The sequence below is a fragment of the Equus asinus genome, chromosome 11 (genome assembly GCF_041296235.1).
Source record: "Equus asinus isolate D_3611 breed Donkey chromosome 11, EquAss-T2T_v2, whole genome shotgun sequence".
Lineage (NCBI taxonomy): Eukaryota > Metazoa > Chordata > Mammalia > Perissodactyla > Equidae > Equus > Equus asinus.
The window spans coordinates 22,904,989-22,925,909 of record NC_091800.1 but is presented as its reverse complement, the minus strand read 5'-3'; the positions used below and the strand labels follow the sequence as shown (position 1 = coordinate 22,925,909).

Below are 20,921 nucleotides of genomic sequence, written 5' to 3'. Positions count from 1 at the left end.
AGCCACACTGGACGCCTACTCACTTAACAGAAAAAGTGCAGCAGGAGCGTGCTATTAGACCTTGCTGCCAACTGTGCTGGGGCTCCTCAAACCCAATTTACAAATAGACAGCCTGGGTGGGGGGGCGGAAGCCTAGATTCTCTGGGTACCTGCAGTAAGAGCAGCCCTGCTGTAGCAGGACACAAGTAGCCTACACAGGGGTCACTCTTGGAACATTTGGACTAGTGATGAGAGAGAAGCACACTGCTAGGCCCCAGAAGGTATCTTTTACATAAGGCCACTTCTCCAACATCAGGAGACATAGCTCACTCACCTAATGCATAGATATAAGCACAAAGAGGCAAAATGAGGAGGTAAAGGAATACATTCCAAGCAAGGGAACAGGACAAAACTCCAGAAAAAGAGTGAAATGAAACAGAAGTAAGCAATCTACTTGACAAAGAGTTCAACCAAAAATTCATAAGGATGCTCACTGATCTTTGGAGAAGACTCGATGAACACAGTGAGATCTTCAACAAAGAATTGGAAAGTATAAAAAAGAACCAATCAGAAATGAAGAATACAATACTGGAAATGAAAAATTCACTAGAGGGTCTCAATAGTAGAGTAGATGATACAGAAAAAGGGGTCAGTGAGCTGGACAAAAAACTAGAGGAAATCGCCCAAGCTGAACAGATAAAAGAAAAAGTGAAAAAGAACGAGAACAGTCTAAGAGAAATCTGGGACAAGATCAAGTGCACTAACATTCATATTATATGTGTCCCAGAAGAGGAAGGGAGAGACAAAGGGGTAGAGAATATATTTGAAGAATTTATTTTATAACTGAAAACTTTCCTAACCTAAGGAAGTCAACAGACATCCAAGTACATGAAGCACGAAGAGCACCAAACAAGATAAACCCAAAGAGGCCCACACCAAGTCACATTATAATTAAAATGTCCAAAATTAAAGATAAAGAGAGAGTCCTAAAAGCTGCAAGAGAAAGGCAATGACTGACATACAAAGGAAAGCCCATAAGGCTATCAGCTGACTTCTCAACTGAAACCCTAAAGGCTACAAGAGAGTGGCACAATACATTTAAAGTGCTGAAAGGAAAAAACCTACAGCCAAGAATACTCTACCTGACAAGGTTATCATTCAGAATGGAAGGAGAGAGAAATAGTTTCCCAGACAAGCACAAATTAAAGGAGTTTATCACCAAGAAACCAGGAGTTTATCACCAAGAAACCAGTTCTACAAGAACTGCTGAAGGTACTTATTTAAGTGGGAAAGAGAAGATCACATATAAGAATAAGAAAATTATCCAAAAAAAAGAAACCACAATAAAATCACTACTAAAGGCAAAAATACAGTAATGGTAGCAGATCAACCACCTATTAAGATAATATGAAGGTCAAAAGACAAAAGTACTAAAATTGTCTATTTCAATGATAAGAGGGAATGGATACACTCACACAAAATAAGAGGTTAGATATGATATCAAAAAATTAAATTTGGGAGGAGGGGAGTAAAAGAGTAGAGCTGTTAGAAAGAGGTCAAATTAAAGAGACTATCAACTCAATATAGATTGCTGTATACGTAGATTACTATACATGAACTTCATGGTAATCACAAACCAGAAACCTGTAATAAATATATGAGTAAGTAGGAGAAAGGGAGTCAAACATATTACTAAAGAAAGCCATCAAACCACAAGGGAAGAGAAAAAGAGAAGAAGAAAGGCACAGAGAAGAACTACTAAAACACCCAGAAAAAGGTAACAAAATGGCAACAAGGACATTTATCAATAGCTACTTTAAATGTCGATGGACCAAATACTCCAACCAAAAGGCATAGGCTGGCTGATTGGACAAAGAAAACAAGACCCATATATATACTGCATACAAGAGACAAGCTTCAGACCTAAAGACACCCACAAATTGAAAGTGAAAGGATGCAAAAAGATACTCCATGCAAATGGCAATGCAAAGAAAGCTGGGGTAGCAATACTCATGTCAGACAAAATAGACTTTAAAACAAAAACTGTAACAAGAGACAAAGGGCACTACATAATGATAAAGGGAACAATCTAAGAAGAGGATATAACACTTGTAAATATCTATGTACCCAACATAGGAGCATCTAAATATGTAAAGCAATTATTAACAGACAAAAAAGGAGAAATAGACAGTAACACAATAATAGTAGGAGACTTTAACACTCCGTTTACACCAATGGATAGGTCATCTAAAAAGAAGATCAATAAGGAAACATTGGCCTTAAACAACACATTAGAACAGATGGACTTAGTGGATATATATAGAACATTCCATCCCAAAACCACAGAATACACATTCTTTTCAAATGCTCCTGGACCATTCTCCAGGATCGATTACATATTAGGCCAAGAACAAGTCTCACTAACTTAAGAAGATTAGAATAATACCAAGCATCTTTTCTGACCACAAAGATAATGAAACTAGAAATCAATTACAGGAAGAAAATCAGAAAAGCCACAAATATGTGGAGATTAAACAAAATGCTGCTGAACAACAATTGGGTCAATGGAGAAATCAAAGGAGAAATTTAAAAAATACCTGGAGACAAATGAAAAAGAAAATAGGACATGCCAAAATTTATGGGATAGAGCAAAAGTGGTTCTAAGAGGGAAGTTTATGGCAAGTCAGGCCTACCTTAACAAACAAGAAAAATTCCAAACAATCTAACAGTGCACCTAAAGGAACTGGAAGAAGAAGACAAAACAAAGCCCAAAATCAGCAGAAGGAAGGAAATAAGAACAATCAGAGAAGAAATAAATAAAATAGAGAGTAAAAAACAATAGAAAAAATTAATGAAACCAAGAGCTGGTTCTTTGAAAAGATAAACAAAATTGAGAAACCTTTAGCTAGACTCACCAAGAACAAAAGAGAGAAGGCTCAAATAAATAAAATCAGAAATGAAAAAGGAGAAATTACAATGGACATCACAGAAATACAAAAGTAATAAGAGAATACTATGAAAAGCTATATGCCAACAAATTGAATAATCTAGAAGAAATGGATAAATTCTTAGAATCATACAACCTTCCAAAACTGGATCAAGAAGAAATAGAGAATTTGAATAGACTAGTCACCAGTAAGGAGATTGAAATAGTAATCGAAAACCTCCCCAAAAACAAAAGTCCAGGATCAAATGGCTTCCCTGGTGAATTCTACCAAACATTCAAAGAAGACTTAATACCTATCCTTCTCAAACTCTTCCAAAAATTTGAGGAGGGCAAGCTTCCTAACTCCTTCTACAAAGTCAACATTACCCTGATTCCAAAGCCAGACAAGGACAACACAAAAAAAGAAAATTACATGCCAATATCGTTGATGAACATCGATGCAAAAATCCTCAACAAAATACTAGCAAATTGAATACAACAATACATTAAAAAGATCATACACCATGATTAAGTGAGATTCACTCCAGGGACGCAGGGATGGTTCAACATCCACAAATCAATCAATGTGATAACACCACATTAACAAAAAGAGGAATAAAAGTCACATGATCATCTCAATAGCTGCAGAGAAAGCAGTTGAAAAGATACAGCATGCATTTATGATAAAAACTCTAAATAAAATGGGTATAGAAGGAAAATACCTGAACATAATAAAGGCTGTATATGACAAACCCACAGCTAATGTCATTCCCAATGGAGAAAAACTGAAAGCTATCCCTCTAAGAACAGGAACGAGACAAGGATGCCTAGTTTCACCACTCTTATTTAACATAGTATTAGAAGTCTTAGCCAGAGCAATCAGGCAAGAAAAAGAAATAAAAGGGATCCAAATTGGAAAGGAAGAAGTGAAACTGTCCCTATTTGTGGATGACATAATTTTATATATAGAAAACCCTAAAGAATCCACTAAAAAACTTTTAGAAATAGTAAGTGAATATAGTCAAATTGCAGGATAGAAAATCAAAACACAAAAATCAGTTGTGTTTCTATACACTAGCAGTGAAGTAGCAGAAAGAAAAATTAAGAATACAATCCCATTTACAATTGCAACAAAAAGAATAAAATACCTAGGAATAAACTTAACCAAAGAGGTGAAAGATCTGTACACAGAAAACTGAAAACATTGTTGAAAGAAATTGAAGAAGACACAAAGAAATGGAAAGAGGTTCTGTGCTCTTGGATTGGAAGAATTAACATAGTTAAAATGTCCATAGTTCCTAAAGCAATCTACAGATTCAATGCAATCTCTATCAAAGTTCCAACAACATTTTTCACAGAAATAGAACAAGGAATCCTAAAATTTATATGGAACAAGAAAAGGCTCTGAATATCCAAAGGAATCCTGAGAAAAAAAGAACAAAGCTGGAGATCTCACGCTCCGTGATTTCAAAATATGCTACAAAGCTATAGTAACCACAACAGCATGGTAATGGCACAAAAACAGACACACAGATCAAAGGAATAGAATTAAGAGCCTAGAAATAAACCCACACATCTATGGACAGCTAATTTTTGACAAGGGAGCCAAGAACATACAATGGAGAAAGGAAAGTCTCTTCAATAAATGGTGTTGGGAAAACTGGACAGCCACAAGCAAAAGAATGAAAGTAGACCATTACTTTACACCATGCACAAAAATCATCTCAAAAGGGATTAAGGACTTGAATGTAAGATCTGAAACCATTAAACTTCTCGAAGAAAACACAGGGAGTGTGCTCTTTGACATCAGTCTTAGCAGCTTTTTTCAAATACCATGTTTGACTGGGCAAAGGAAACAATAAAAAAATAAACAAATGGGACTACATCAAACCAAAAAGCTTCTGCACAGCAAAGGAAAGCATCAACAAAATGAAAAGGCAACCTAACAATTGAGAGAAGATATTTGCAAACCATATATCAGATATTAAGGGGTTAATATCCAAAATGTACAAAGAACTCATACATCTCAACAACAAAAACTAAGAACCCAATTTAAAAATGGGCAAAAGATCTGAACAGAGATTTCTCCAAAGAAGATATCCAGATGGCCAACAGGCACATGAAAAGATGTTCGACATCATTAACTATCAGGGAAATGCAAATCAAAACTACAATGTGATATCGCCTCACTCCGGTCAGAATAGCTATAATTAACAAGACAGGAAACAATAAGTGCTGGAGAGGATGTGGAGAGAAGGGAACCCCCATACACTGCTAGTGGGAGTGCATAGCGGTCCAGCCATTATGGAAAACAATATGGAGTTTTCTCAGAAAATTAAGAATAGATCTACCAGATGATCTAGCTATTCTACTGCCGGGTATTTATCCAAAGAACTTGAAAACAGAAATGCATAAAGATACATGCGCCCTATGTTCATCATAGCATCATTCACAATAACGAAGACTTGGAAGCAACCTAAGTGCCCATCAAGGGATGAATGGATAAAGAATCCGTGGTATATATACACAATGAAATACTACTCAACCATAAGAAATGATGAAATCTGGCCATTTGTGACAACATGGATGGACCTTGAGGGTATGATGCTAAGTGAAATAAATCAGAGGGAGAAAGTCAAATACCATATGATCTCACTCATAGGTAGAAGAGAAAAACGACAAACACATAGCAACAGAGATTGGATTGGTGATTAGCAGAGGGGAAAAGGGAAGGAGGAGGGCGAAAGGGGTGATCAAGCATGTGTGTGTGGTGATGGATTATAATTAGTCTTTGGGTGGTGAACATGATGTCATCTACAGAGAATTCAAAATATATTATGATGTACACCTGAAGTTTATATGTTGTTATAAACCAATGATACTGCAATTAAAAAAATGAAAAAAAAATTTTAAAAATAACTTGAAAATTTTTTTTAAAAAAGTAAAGACAAAAAGAGGGAGATTGGCAATGGATGTTAGCTCAGGGCAAATTGTCCTCTGCAAAAAAAAAAAAAAAAAAGAGAGAGAGAATACTCAGGTTATATTGTTGTCACATACTGATGTTTTTGCATAACCCCAGTGAAGAGGGCAGGTTGTCTAAAAGCAAATAATATTTGTGAAATGGTGAATATTCATCATGATTTTATGAAGTTGACAGATGGAAAGTGCATTTTGAATGTGTTTCATTTCATAGATGAGGAAATTAAATTATAGAGTGATTAAATTACCTAATTCAGTGGTTTGGGTGAAGGAGAGTCTTGATTTTCAGTGATATAGCCAAATATCTTTTTTTTTATTTTGAGGAAGTTTAGCCCTGCGGTAACACCTGCCACCAATCCTCCTCTTTTTTGCTGAGGAAGACTGGCCCTAAGCTAACATCCGTTCCCATCTTCCTCTAGTTTACATGTGGGATGCCTGCCACAGCATGGCTTGACAAGCAGTGCGTAGGTCCTCACCCAGGGTCCAAACTGGCAAACCCCGGGCTACTGAAGTGGAATGTGTGAACTTAACCACTGCACCATCTGGCTGGCCCCCAAATATCTTTTTAAAAATGAACTTGAGAAAAGCAAAAATAATTCTACTAATCCAACTATATCAATAGTCTAAAACTTGAAGTATGACTGGGCTAAACATACCAATTAAAAGACAGAGACTAATTTCTTGGATAACAAAACAAGACCCAACTATATGTTATCTATAAGAAGCCAACTTTAAATATAAAGACCAAGGTAGATTAGAAGTAAAAGAATGGAGAAAAATATGCCACGATAACATAATTAAAAGACAGTGGGAATAGCTATTTTAACTTCAGACATAACAGACTTCAGAGCAAGCAAAATTATTGGGGATTAAGAGGGACATTAAATGATGATAACAGAGTTAATTCTCTAGGAAGACGTAGCAGTTCTAATGTGTATGCACCTAACAACAGAACATCAAAATATGTGAGGCAAAAACTGATAGAACCACAAAGAGAAATAGACAAAGCCACTATTATAGTTGGAGATTTTAACACTCCTCTATCAGTATTTGATAAATCCAGCAGGCAAAAAGTCAGTAAGGATATAGTGGTACTGAACATCACCTTCAGTCAATTGGATCTAATTGATACTTACGGAATACTTCATTTAACAAGAGCAGGATACACATTTTTCTCAAGCTCACATGGAAGATTCACCAAGACAGATCATGTTCTGGTCCATAACACACATCTTAACAAATTTAAAGAAATAGGGATCATTCAAAGTATGCTGTCAGACCACAGTGGAATTAAATTAGAAGTCAGTAAGAGAAAGATAGCTTGAAAATCACAAAATACTGGGAGATTAAACAGCACACGTCTCAATAACACATTAGTCAAAGTAGAAGTCTCAGAGAAATTTTAAAATATTTTGAACTAAATGAAAATGAAAAAACAACCAATCAAAACTTGTGGGATGCAGCAAAACCAGTGCTTAGAGGAAAATTTATAGCATTGAATGCATACATTAGAAGAGATGAATACATTAGATTCTAATGCATACATTAGAATACATTTAATAATATTATTAAAATCAATAATCTAGGCTTCCAATTTAGGAAGCTAGAGAAAGAAGAGCAATATAAACTTTAAAAAAATAGAAGAAAAGAAATAATAAAAATTAGAGCAGAAATCCATGAAATTGAAAGCAAGAAAACAATAGAGAAAATCAACAAAAGCAAAAGCTGTTTCTTTGAAAATATCAATAAAATTAATATCTCTCTGGAGAGAGAACCAGGAACAAAAGAGAGAAGTTACAAATTACTAATATCAGAAATGAAAGAGGGATTATCATGATTGAGCGTATGGACATTAAAGGGATAATACAGGAATAATGTGAACAACTCCATAAGCCCACAAATTTTATAGCTTATATGAAATTGAGGAATTCTTTAAAAGACACTACCAAAACTCACAAGGAGGAATAGATAGTCTGAATAGACCCACGTCTGTTAAAGAAATTAAATCAATAATTGAAAACCTTCCAAAACAGATACTAGGCCTAGATGATTTCACTTGTCAATTCCACCAAACACGTAAGGAAGAAGTGATATCAGTTCTCTAAAATCTGTTGCAGAAAATAAAAGAACAGGGAACACTTCCTTATTCATTCTATGAGGCTAGCATTACCCTAATAGTAAAATCAGACAAAGAAATTACAGGAAAAGAGAACTACAGACTGTATCTCTCAGGAACATAAACGTAAAAACTCTCAAGAAAATTAAGTCCTAAAATGTATATAAACAATTGTGCATTGAGATCAAGTGAGATTTATCCCAAGTAAGCAAGGCTGGCTCAAAATTTGAAAATTAATGTAATCCATCATATCAAAAGGTCAAAGGAGAAAAATTACATCATATCAATTGATGCAGAAAAAGCATATGACAAACTCCAACACTCATTCGTGATAAAATCTCCCAGCAGGGGCGGGCCCCGTGGCCGAGTGGTTAAGTTCGCGTGCTCCGCTGCAGGCAGCCCAGTGTTTCGTTGGTTCGAATCCTGGGCGCGGACATGTCACTGCTCATCAGACCACGCTGAGGCAGCGTCCCACATGCCACAACTAGAAGGACCCACAATGAAGAATATACAACTATGTACCGAGGGGCTTTGGGGAGAAAAAGGAAAAAAATAAAATATTTAAAAAAAAAAAAGCTCCCAGCAAACTAGGAATAGGGAGGAACTTCCTTAACTTGACAAAAAAACATCTACAAAAGGCCTACAGCTAGGAGGATTGACAGCATATCACGGTGGAGTGAGCTCTTCCCTTAGACTCTCCCCCCCAAGATACTATGAAAAGGACACTCATAAACCAACAGAAGACATTCAATTCATACAACACAATAGATGTCTGAGAGATCTATGTAGCCATACGTCTGAAATTGGAGGTGTTGGACCCCCTGGGGGGTAACAGAAGGAGGTAAGGGGATCGCCTCTCTCTCCCCAAACAGAAGTGATCTAGGGTGTGGGACTGCGTGCAGCTCTGAAAAGAGAGGGGGGAGGGGGCAGAACTCCATGGGAATGCCTTTGCCCTTGGAGTGTCCTCCCAGCCCATGGGAAAGCTCCACACCTAGGAGGCTAAGCAATAACAAGGACATCTTCACTAAGCTGAGCAGCCCAGGAAGGGAGACAGCGAGTGCAGAAGGAGAGCACCCCAGGATTGCACACACAAAAGAAAGTGACCCTTCCCCTATCTGTCACTCCAGCTCAGACAGTGGGCCAGAGAAAGGGACTCCCACAAGAGTTCCTGTGTATACATGTATAAAGCAGAGGTGGCCAGTGAGCAAATGCAGACAGGCCCTGTCAGCACAGCATCTAAAGGACAGGCACAGCTGCCAGGGATTGAGATGGGCTCAGAATACTCAGCTCCTGCCCACCCCTAGTGGCAGCAGGTGGAATCTACACTATGCAAAAGCACAAACCTACCTCACCAAATAGGATGAAGAGGTATATTAACACTCTAGACCAGAAGGGAAATGACAAGCACCCAGAAATCAATCCTGAAGGCACAGAAATGTACAAGCTAAATGACAGAGAAGTAAAAATGGCTATCATAAAAAAGCTCAACAAATTACAGGAAAACTCAGAAAGATAGCTCAACGAAATCAGGAATAAAATTAATGAACAGAGGGATTTCTTCACAAATCAGATTGAAAGTATAAAAAAAAAATCAGAAATGTTGAAGATGTAAAACACAAAGAATGAAAGAAAAATCTGGAGTCCTTAAATAACAGAGCTGACATTATGGAGGACAGAATTAGTAATTTAAAGGACAGAAATATAGAAATGCTTCAGATGGAGGAGAGAGAACTAAGACTGAAAAGAAATGAAAAAGTTCTCCAAGAAATATCTGACTCAATTAGGAAATGCAACATAAGGATTATAGGTATTCCAGAGGGAGAAGAGAAGGAGAAAGGAGCAGAGAGCTTGTTCAAAGGAATAATAGCTAAGAACTTCCCAAACCTGGGGAAGGAGCTGGAATTACAAGTAAAAGGAGCCAATCGGACTCCTAATTACATCAGTGTAAAAAGACCTTCTTCAAGGCATATATCAGTAGAACTGGCAAAAAACAATGACAAAAAATATATTAAGGGCAGCAAGGCGGAAGATAATAACCTACAAGGGAACCCCTGTCAAGCTTTCAGCAGAAACCTTACAGGCTGGGAGAGAGTGGAATGATACATTCAAAATTCTGAAAGACAAAAACTTTCAGCCAAGAATACTGTACCCAGTGAAAATATCCTTCAGATATGATGGAGAAATCAAAACTTTCCCAGAAACAAAAGCTAAGAGAGTTCATTGCCACAAGACCCCCTCCCTACAAGAAATGATCAGGAAGGCCCTCATACCTCAAAAAAAGAGAAAAGTTTACAAAGGCTTGAGCAAGGAGATAAATAGGCAGGTAAAATCAGAAAATTGCAGGTATCAGAACAGGTTCGTAAATAATTATAATGTTCAAGATAAAGGGAAGGAAAACATCAAAAATAACTATAATCACTTTGTTTTACCCACAAACTCACAACACAATACGGAATAAAGTGTGACAACAATAACTTAGATGGGGAAGAATAAAGGGATAGAGCTTGCTTAGACTAAAGAAATAAGAGCTATCAGAAAATAGACTGTCTCACTACAAGATCTTTTATACTAACTTCACAGTAACCACTAAACAAAAAATCAGAACAGAGACAGAAATGATAAACAGTGAGAAAACGATCCTAGAGAACCACCAAACTGAATTGCAGGTCTGAATAAATGGGAGAAGAAACAAGGAAAATAAAGAACAACTGGAAAACAAGTGATAAAATGGCAGCATTAAGACCTCATATATCAATAATTGCTCTAAGTGTAAATGGATTGAATTGTCCACTCAAAAGACACAGAGTGGCTGGATGGATTGAAAACCAAGACCCAACAATATGCTGCCTCCAGGAAATACATCTCACTTCTAAAGATAAACACAGGCTCAGAGTGAAGGGATGGAGGATGATACTCCAAGCTAATGGCAAACAAAAGAAAGCAGATGTTGCCATACTTGTATCAGACAAAGTAGACTTTAAGATAAAAAAAGGCAATGAGAGACAAAGAGGGGCAGTATATAATGATAAAAGGGACACTCCACCAAGAAGATATAACTCTTGTAAATATATATGCACCTAACATGGGAACACCAAAGTGCATAAAGCAACTATTAACAAACCTAAAAGGAGATATCAACAGCAACACAATAATAGTAGGGGACCTTAACACTCCACTTACATCAGTGGATAGATCATCCAGAGAGAAAGTCAACAAGGAAGTAGTGGAATTAAATGAAAAACAAGACCAGATGGACTTAATAGGTATATACGGAACACTCCATCCAAAACCAACAAAATACACATTCTTCTCCAGTGCACATGGAACATTCTCAAAAATAGACCATATGTTTGAAAACAAGGCAAGCCTCAATAAATTTAAGAAGACCGAAATCATGTCAAGCATCTTTTTTGACCATAGTGCTATGAAACTGGAATTCAACTACAAGAAAACTGGGAAAGTGACAAATAACTGGAGACTAAACAACATACTACTGAACAACCAATGGATCATTGAAGAAATTAAAGGAGAAATCAAAAACATCTAGCAACAAATGAAAATGAAAATACACCAATACCAACTCATGTGGGATACAGCAAAAGCAGTCCTCAGAGGGAAATTCATAGCAATACAGGCCCACCTTAACAAACAAGAAAAATCTCAAATAAGCAATCTTAAACTACACCTAACAGAATTAGAAAAAGAAGAACAAACAAAGCCCAAAGTCAGCAGAATGAGGGAAATAATAAAAAGAGTGGAAATAAATGAAATTGAAATAAACAAAAAAAAATACTGTAGAAAGGGTCAATGAAACTAAGAGCTGGTTTCTTTAAAAAGATAAACAAAATTGACAAACCCTTAGCCAGACTCACTAAGAAAAAAAGAAGACTCGAATAAAATTAGAAATTAAACAGGAGAAATTAACAACAGATACCGCAGAAATGCAAAGGGTTATAAGAAAATACTATGAAAAAGTATATGCCAACAAATTGGACAATCTAGAAGAAATGGACAAATTCTTAGGCATATACAACCTCTCAAAACTGAATCAAGAAGAAATAGATGATCTGAATAGACCAATCACAAGTAAAGAGATTGAAACAGTAATCAAAAACCTCCCCCAAAATAAAAGTCTAGGACCAGGTGGCTTCTCTGGAGAATTCTACCAAACATTCAAAGAAGATTTAATACCTACCCCTCTCAAACTATTCCAAAAAATTGAAGAAGATAGAACACTTCCTAACACATTTTGTAAGGCCAACATCACCCTGATCTCAAACCCAGAAAAGAACAACACAAAGAAGGAAAATTACAGGGCAATATCGCTGATGGCCATAGATGCAAAAATCCTCAACAAAATATTGGCAGCCCAAATACAGCAATACATTAAAAGGATCATACACCATGATCAAGTGGGATTTATAGCAGGGACACAGGGAGGGTTCAACATCTGCAAATCAAGCAATGTGATGCACCACATTAACAAAATGAGGAATAAAAATCACATGATCATCTCAATAGACAGAGAAAGCATTTGACAATATCCAACATCCAATTATGATAAAAACTCTCAATAAAATGGGTATAGAAGGAAAGTGCTTCAACATGATAAAGGCCATATATGACAAACCCACAGCCAACATTATACTCAATGGGGAAAAACTGAAAGCCCTCTCTCTGAGAACAGGAACAAGACAAGGGTGCCCACTCTCACCACTCTTATTCAGCATAGTACTGGAGTTTTTGGCCAGGGCAATTAAGCAAGAAAAAGAAATAAAATGTATCCAAATTGCCAATGAGGAAGTGAAACACTTGCTGTTTGCAGATAATATGATTTTATATATCAAAAACTCTAAAGAATCCATCAGAAAACTGTTAGAAATAATCAACTACAGCAAAGTTGCAGGGTACAAAATCAACTTACAAAAATCAGTTGCACTTCTATACTCTAATGATGAACTAACAGAAGGAGAACTCCAGAATACAATCCCATTTGTAACCACAATAAAAAGAATAAATTATGTAGGAATAAATTTAACCAAGGAAAACTGTAAGACATTATTGGAAGAAATTGATGATGTCATAAAGAAGTGGAAAGAGATTCCATGCATATGGATTAGAAAAATAAACATAGTTAAAATGTCCACAGTACCTAACACAATCTACAGATTCAGTGCAATCCAAATCAGAATCCCAATGATGTTCTTCATGAAAAGAGAACAAAGAATCCCAAAATTCATAATGAGCAAGAAAAGACCCTGAATAGCTAAAGCAACCCTGAGAAAAAAGAACAAAGCTGTAGGCATCACAATCCCTGACTTCAAAGCATACTACAAAGCTATAGTAATCAAAACAGCATGGTACTGGTACAAAAACAGACACACAGATCAGTGGAGCAGAATTGAAAGCCCAGAAATAAAACCGCACATCTATGGACAGCTAATCTTTGACAGAGGAGCTAAGAACATACAATGGAAAAAGGAAAGTCTCTTCAATAAATGGTGTTGGGGAAACTGGACAGCCACATGAAAAGAATGAAAGTAGACCCTTATCTTACAGCATACACAAATTAACTCAAAATGGATTAATGACTTGAAGGTAAGATGTGAAACCATAAAACTCCTAGAAGAAAACATAGGCAGTGCACTCTTTGACATCAGTCTTAGAAGGATCTTTTTGAATACCAGTCTACTTGGGCAAGGGAAACAAAAGAAAAAATAACCAAATGGGACTTCATCAGACTAAAGAGCTTCTGCAAGGCAAAGGAAACCAGGAACAAAATGAAAGGGCAACCCACCAACTGAGAGAAGATATTTACAAATCATATATGCGACAAGGGTTTAACTCCAAAATATATAAATAATGCCTACAAGTCAACAACAAAAAAACAAACAACCTGATCAAAAAATGGGCAGAGGATATAAACAGACATTTTTCCAAAGAAGATATACAGATGGCCAGCAGGCACATAAAGAGATATTCAACATCACTAATCATTAGAGAAATACAAATCAAAACTACAATGAGATATTACCTTACACCTGTAAGAATGGCTATAATTAACAAGACAAAAAATAACAAATGGAAGACAATGTGCAGAAAAGGGAACCCCCATACACTGCTGGTAGGAATGCAAACTGGTCTAGCCACTATGGAAAACAGTATGGAGATTTCTCAAAAAATTAAAAATATATATACCATATGACCCAGCTATCCTGCTACTGGGTATTTATCCAAAGAACTTGAAATTAACAATTCAAAGAGACTTATGCACCCCTATGTTCATTGCAGCATTATTCAAAATAGCCAAATGTGGAAGCAACCCAAGTGCCTGTCGACTGATGATAAAGAAGATGTGGTATATATACATTATATATATATATGTATATATATATACATTGTATATATATATGTGTGTGTGTGTGTGTGTATATATATACAATGGAATACTATTCGACCATAAAAAAAGACAAAATCATCCCATTTGCAACAATGCGGATAGACCTTGAGGGTATTATGTTAAGCAAAATAAGGCAGACAGATAAAGACGAACAGTGTATGATTTCACTCATATGTGGAAGATAAACAAACACATGGACAAAGAAAACAGATTAGTGGTTACCAGAGGGGAAGGAACTTGGGGATGGACATAAAGGGCAAAGGGTCACAAATATATGGTGACTGACAAAGAAAAATGTAAAACTGAAATTTCACAATGTTATAAACTATTATGACCTCAATAAAATAAAAATAAAAAAATTTAAAAAGGGATTAGAAAGTTAAAAAAAAATCCACAAGTACCATCATACTTGATGGTGAGAAACTTGATAAGATCAGGTACAAGGCAAGGATATCCCCCTTCACCACTCCTTTTCAACATCATACTGTAAGTCCTAACTAATGCAGTAAGAAGGAAACAAAAATATGCAGATTGGAACAGAAGAAATAAAACTGTCTTTATTCACATGTGACATGATTATCTCTGTAGAAAATTGAAAATAATTTACAAAGAACCTTCTGGAATAATAAATTATAGCAGAGTTTCAAGAACAAGGTTAATATACAAAAGTTGATTGCTTTCCTTTATACCAGCAATGAATAATTGGAATTTGAAACAAGCACACCACCATTTACATTAGCACCAAAAAATTGAAATACTTAGGTACAAATCTAACAAAATAATGTATAAAATCTATATGAGGAAAACTACATAACTGATTAATGAAATCAAAGAAGATCTAAATAAATGGGAAGATGTTCCATGTTCATGGATAGGAAGACTCAATATTGTTACGATGTCAATTCCTTCAACTTATAGTTGAGTGCAATCTGAATCAAAATCCTGAAAAGTCGTTTTTTTCAATATTGACAAACTAATTCTAAAGTTTATGTGAAAAGGCAAAAGACCCAGAATAGCCAACACAATATTGAAGAAGAATAGCAAAGTCAGAGGACTGACAATACCTGACTTAAGTCTTTCTATAAAGCTACAGTAATCAAGGTAGAGTGGTATGGGTGAGAGGATATACAAGTAGATCAAAGGAACAGAATAGAGAGCCCAGAAATAGGCCCACACAAATATAGACATCTTGTCTTTGATAAAGGAGCAAAGGCACTCAATCCAGTGGAGAAAGGATGGTCTTTTCAACAAATGTTGCTGGAAGAACTGGACATCTATGTGCAAGAAAAAAAAAATCTAGGCACAGACCTTACACACTTAACAAAAATTAACTCAAAATGGATCACGGACGTAAATATAAAATGCAAAACCATAAAACTCCTAGAAGATAACACAGGAAGAAACCAGATGGCCTTCGATACAGCAATGATTTTATATATAACACCAAAAATAAAATCATGAAAGAAAATACAGACAACTTGGATTTCATTAAAATTTAAAACTTCTGCTCTGTGAAAGACACTATCAAGAGAATGAGAAGACAAGTCAGCCAGACTAGAATAAATTATTTGCAAAAGACGTATCTGGTAAAGGGCTTTTATTGAAGGTATACAAAGAACTCTTAAAAATCAACAATCAGAAAACAAAAGTACTCGAAAAATAGACAAAAGATCTGAACAGATACCTCACCAGAGAAGATATACAAATGACAAATAAGCTTATGAGAAGACGCTCAACATCATATGTCACTCAGGAATTGCAAATTAAGACAACAAGAAGATACTACTATCCACCTATTAGAATGGTCAAGATCTGAATATTGAAAACACCAAATGCTGTCAAGGATAAGGAGCAACAGGAATTCTCATTCACTGTTGGTGAAAATGCAAAATAGTATAGCCACTTTGGAAGACATTTTGGCAATTTCTTACAAAGCAAAACATAGTCTTATCAGATGATTCAGCAATTGTGCTCCTAATGAGTTTCAACCCTGAAATGACTTGAAAAGTTATACCTACACAAAAACCTCCACCCAAATTTGATAGCAGCTTTATTCATAATTGCCAAAAATCGGAAGCAACCAAGACATCACAGAAGAATAGATAACCTGTAATGCCTATATACAATGGAAAATTATTCAGCAAGCAATTTAAAAAAAGTAAAAGAATCTATCAAGCCACAAAAGGAAATAGAGGAACCTTAAATCCTTGCATAAGAATTAAGTGAAAGGAGGCAGTCTGCTAAGGCGATATACTTTATGATTCCAACTATATGACACTGTGGAAAAGGTAAAACTGTAGAGACAGTGAAAAGATCAGTGGTTTCTAGGAATTGGAGTGGGGGGCAAAGGGATGAATATGTAGAGTACAGGGGATTTTTAGGGCAGTACAGTTATTCAGTATGATGCTGTTATGATGGATACATGACATTATGCATTTGGAAAAACCAATAGACTTGTTCAACACGAAGAATGAACACCAATGTCAACTATGGATGTTAGTTAACAATAATGTGTAAATACTGATTCATCAGTTATAACAAATATACCAGATGAATGCAAGATATTAGTGATAGGAGAAGCTGTGAGGGAGAAGGGGGGTATATGGAAACTCTCTGTACTTTCTGCTTAATTTTTCTGTAAACCTAAACTTATTTTTTAAAAAAGTCTACTTAAAAAAATGTGCAAGACGAAAAATCATTCAGATCATGTGCTCTACTTCCAATTCATAAAATCTTGAAAACGTAATTTAGGCAGATCCTAATCTAGCTACTTGTTTCTGCCCTACCAAATGGCAACCAGGGATTAGCCCTTGCCATTGAAATTCTCATTGTTCTGGCATTTTCTTTCCATTGTCTTTGTATCATCTCATCAACTTACCTGGATCCACCACCTCATCCCTACACTCTTGCGTCTCTCTCTTTCTCTCTGTGTCTCCCTCTTCCCAAATTTATTCAATGATGACCAGAATGGTAGAGAAAATGGGAAGGAAGGAAGGAAGAACATTTAATCATGATTGCTGCTTCTCCCTTGCTTGCTTCCTTCTGTTTCCAATAAATACACATAGGCACACACACACATGCACACCCGCACACACCCCCCCCCCCAAGAGGCTTGCTTACAGGTGCCACTGTGGTAACCCCTTCAGTTCCTGTCACATTCCTTCAAATTTGTCATGTGTGACTTTTTGTGCCTGAAATTCCTGTCAGGAAAGAGGAATGATTTCCTCTTGAAAAAAGGAATCATTTCCTGGTATTATTTCCTTCCTCATTGTCTGGCTTTATTTTTTGCATATTCTTTTTGTTCTTTGACAGAAATAAGAATGCTTTAGTAGCCTTTTCAGAGTCCTCTCGCCAGAACATCAACAATAGGTGAGTTGATTTTCTGTCATCTGAGTGGGAAAACCATTTGGGAGCATTGGTGACAATACAGAATGTCCGTGATAGCCTGTCAGCTTCTATATATAACTTTTTTCTTTTTTGGATCAAGAAGGACCAGGTCAAAAGAGAGAGAACACTTACTATTTGTGTGTTCGTGAACTTTAGGGATTACTAGTGAAAATCCTTAGGGAACTATTAGAGTACCTGTGTATATCTTTCTGCTAGTGTGGGTCAAGGGAGAAAACACTATTTGGAAGCACAAAGATAGTAGCGGTGGACAGGGAGCAGAGGAGCCCTCAGCAGAAACTAAAAGAGATAATAGACTTGAGATCTGTCCCTTACCCTCCAGAGCTCTGCCACAATGGGAGGCTGGTATCCCAAACCCAAACCAACCATCATACTGGAGGTAGCCCCTGCCTCAGGCCGACAGTTACTTAACCCTATCTGAGGAGAAGGAAAGACATCCATGAAACATGAAGAGTAAGGAGATGGTGGAGGGACTTGAAATCAGAAAATTAGATGGGATAAGAGGGATTCCTACCTACAAACTATAGCTGAATTTGAAGTAAATGTAATCACAAAAGGCAATTACACATTGGGGTTAAGTTTAGTAGTAAAGAAATGTTTTTAAATCTTGATCCATTAAGGATTCTTTTACAGGCCTAAGAATTTTATTACCATCATATGAAGCCTCAATTCTAGGGAAAGATGAAATATTTTCCAAATAACCAAATTACATGTGAACTTACGGGGTTCAACCATTTTGTAAGTTATAGAGAAATTGTAGCTAATTTGAATGAGAAAAGTGAGTCTATGAAGTCACATGGTGTTTGATCATGTACATTTTAATCCTTTAGTTCTGATTGGAATAAACTGACATCAGTAACCACTGAGGAAGTCTCCAGCAAAAGGTGAGATTATAGATATATCTGTAAAGATACACACACAAAGTGAAGAGAGATTTCTATTTGGAAACAAGGAGAATGATAGCAGGGTGTTAGTGGATAACAATACAGAGTGTCTTTGACACTCTTTTGGAGTCATCTCACGGTAGCATCTGTAGGTAACTCTTTACCTTTTTGGACCCATTTGGATAAAAAAGGAACAAGTTATAAAAGGGATGCTTCTTCTCCTAAGTGTGTTTTGTCACCCTTAATTAGTAGCAGCCAAAACTCTTAAGAAACTATCAGATTGCCCACATGTGAGACTCTACTAGAGTGGACCAAGAGAGCACAGAATCTCATTTGGAGCAAGGAGACAAGGTAGCAGTGGACAGAGAACAGTGGAGCCCTCAGCAGAAAAGAATGGAGCTAATAGAGCCTGGATGTGTCAATGACCCTCCAGAGTTTTGCCACGGTGTGAGGCTAGTGCCCATACTCACTGTCATATTGGAAGGAGCCCCCCGCCCCTACCTTAGCCTGCAGTTGCTTGACCCTGAGGGTCAGAAAAGATATCTATGATGGTGAAAGCAAGAAAGTGATGGAGGGGCTTAAGAATTGGGAATTAAACGTGAGAAGAGGGATGGGTACCTACAAACTGAAGTGGAATTTGAAATAAATTCTACCACAAAAGGCTGTTACACACTAGGATTAGGGTAATTGTAAAGAACTTGGCTTGTATCTTGATGCATTAATTATTTACAGGCTAAAATTTTCATTACTACCTTATATAAAGCCTCATTTCTAATAAAAACTAACATACTAGGTTTAGTTATATATACATGAATTTTTTTTTACAAGTGGATCAGAGTTTATTAAGTAGGGGGTGAAGAGGGTGTAGCACAAGTAGAAGTATGCGACACCCGAAGTGAACAGAATCTGAGATTCCTGAAAAAAAATCTGTCGATTACACAATTGGCCACTTGCTCCTCCATTGACACAGGGACTGGTCAGGGCAGATGAGGGAATAAATCCTGTGGCAGGACCAGTGGTTACTCCCAGGCTGGGAATAATCTCCACGGAGCTTTCAAGACCAAGCCAGGCTTGGGCAGAGACTTCATAGCTGATGAAGCTGGATCCAGCAAGGTGGCTGTGAGCGAGAAGCCCTGGGTGGCAATCTGGTTGTATATCATGAGCTGGCAGCACTGGCTCTGATCCCTAGGGAAGCAGTAGAGGTCATGGGTGAGGGCAGCCACTGTGCCCAGGCAGCCTATGGGTACCATTGGGTTCTTGCAGGTCTTGAGAAGGAACTTTTCCTTGAAGCTTTCTGGAGTGCTGTAGACACTGAGGCTAAAGCCCTCAACGACTAGATGCTGCGACAGTTCAAAGGGTGCCTCTGAAGTCATAAGGCTGGGAGCCCCCATGTCCCAGGCAACAGCAGTATGAGAAAACAGGGATGCTGAACTCCATCTCCTCTATATGTGAATTTGTAAAGATCAACCAGTTCATAAGCTGTAAAGTAATGACAGCTATTTGAATTAAAACAAAGTCTAAAATTAAAATGTGGTATCTGAATAGGTAACTTTTTAGTCCTTTAGCACTGCTCTGAATGAATTAACATCAAAAAGCTATGAGGGGGCCACCCATGAAATTTGAGATATAAATGAATAAATAAAAATAAATATATATCTTTTTATATATACACATGTGTATTTATATAGTTATATCAACACAGACATACAAACACACATACACAAACATAAATACAATGAAAGAAAGAGAGATAAATTTCCAAATTCATTCTTAGGAGTATCCTTGACAGTACAGTGTCTTTGACACTGTTTCTAAATCTTCTTACCATAGCACCTTTAGGTAACTTTTTATCTTATTGGATTTGGTTGGATAAAAAAGGAACAGGTCATAAGAGGAATGCTTCTTCCTCCTGGTAACTACCACCCAAAAGTCTTAGAAAAATTTCAGAATTCCAACACAAAAGGTTGTTACACCATGGGTCAAGTTCAGTAGTAAAGAACTGTACTGAAATCTCGAGTCATTAACTTTTTTGGTAGGTCTAAAATATTCATTACAAACATATATAGTATCATTTCCAGGGAAAAGGAGAAATTGGATTCCAAACAACTGATTTACATGTGAATTTTCTAAGAGTCAACCGGTTGATAAAATCAAGAGTAATTGTAGCTAATTTGAACTAAAAAAGTAAGTCTAGAAGTCATGTGGTGCCTTACTATGTGTGTTTTTAATCCT

At 36.6% G+C, this 20,921-nt stretch overlaps 1 pseudogene; it reads right to left on the bottom strand.

Annotated features, from left to right (window-relative positions):
* Positions 1 to 19,708: 19,708 nt before the first annotated feature.
* Positions 19,709 to 20,080, bottom strand: LOC139046538 (HIG1 domain family member 2A pseudogene; annotated as a pseudogene).
* Positions 20,081 to 20,921: the final 841 nt, after the last annotated feature.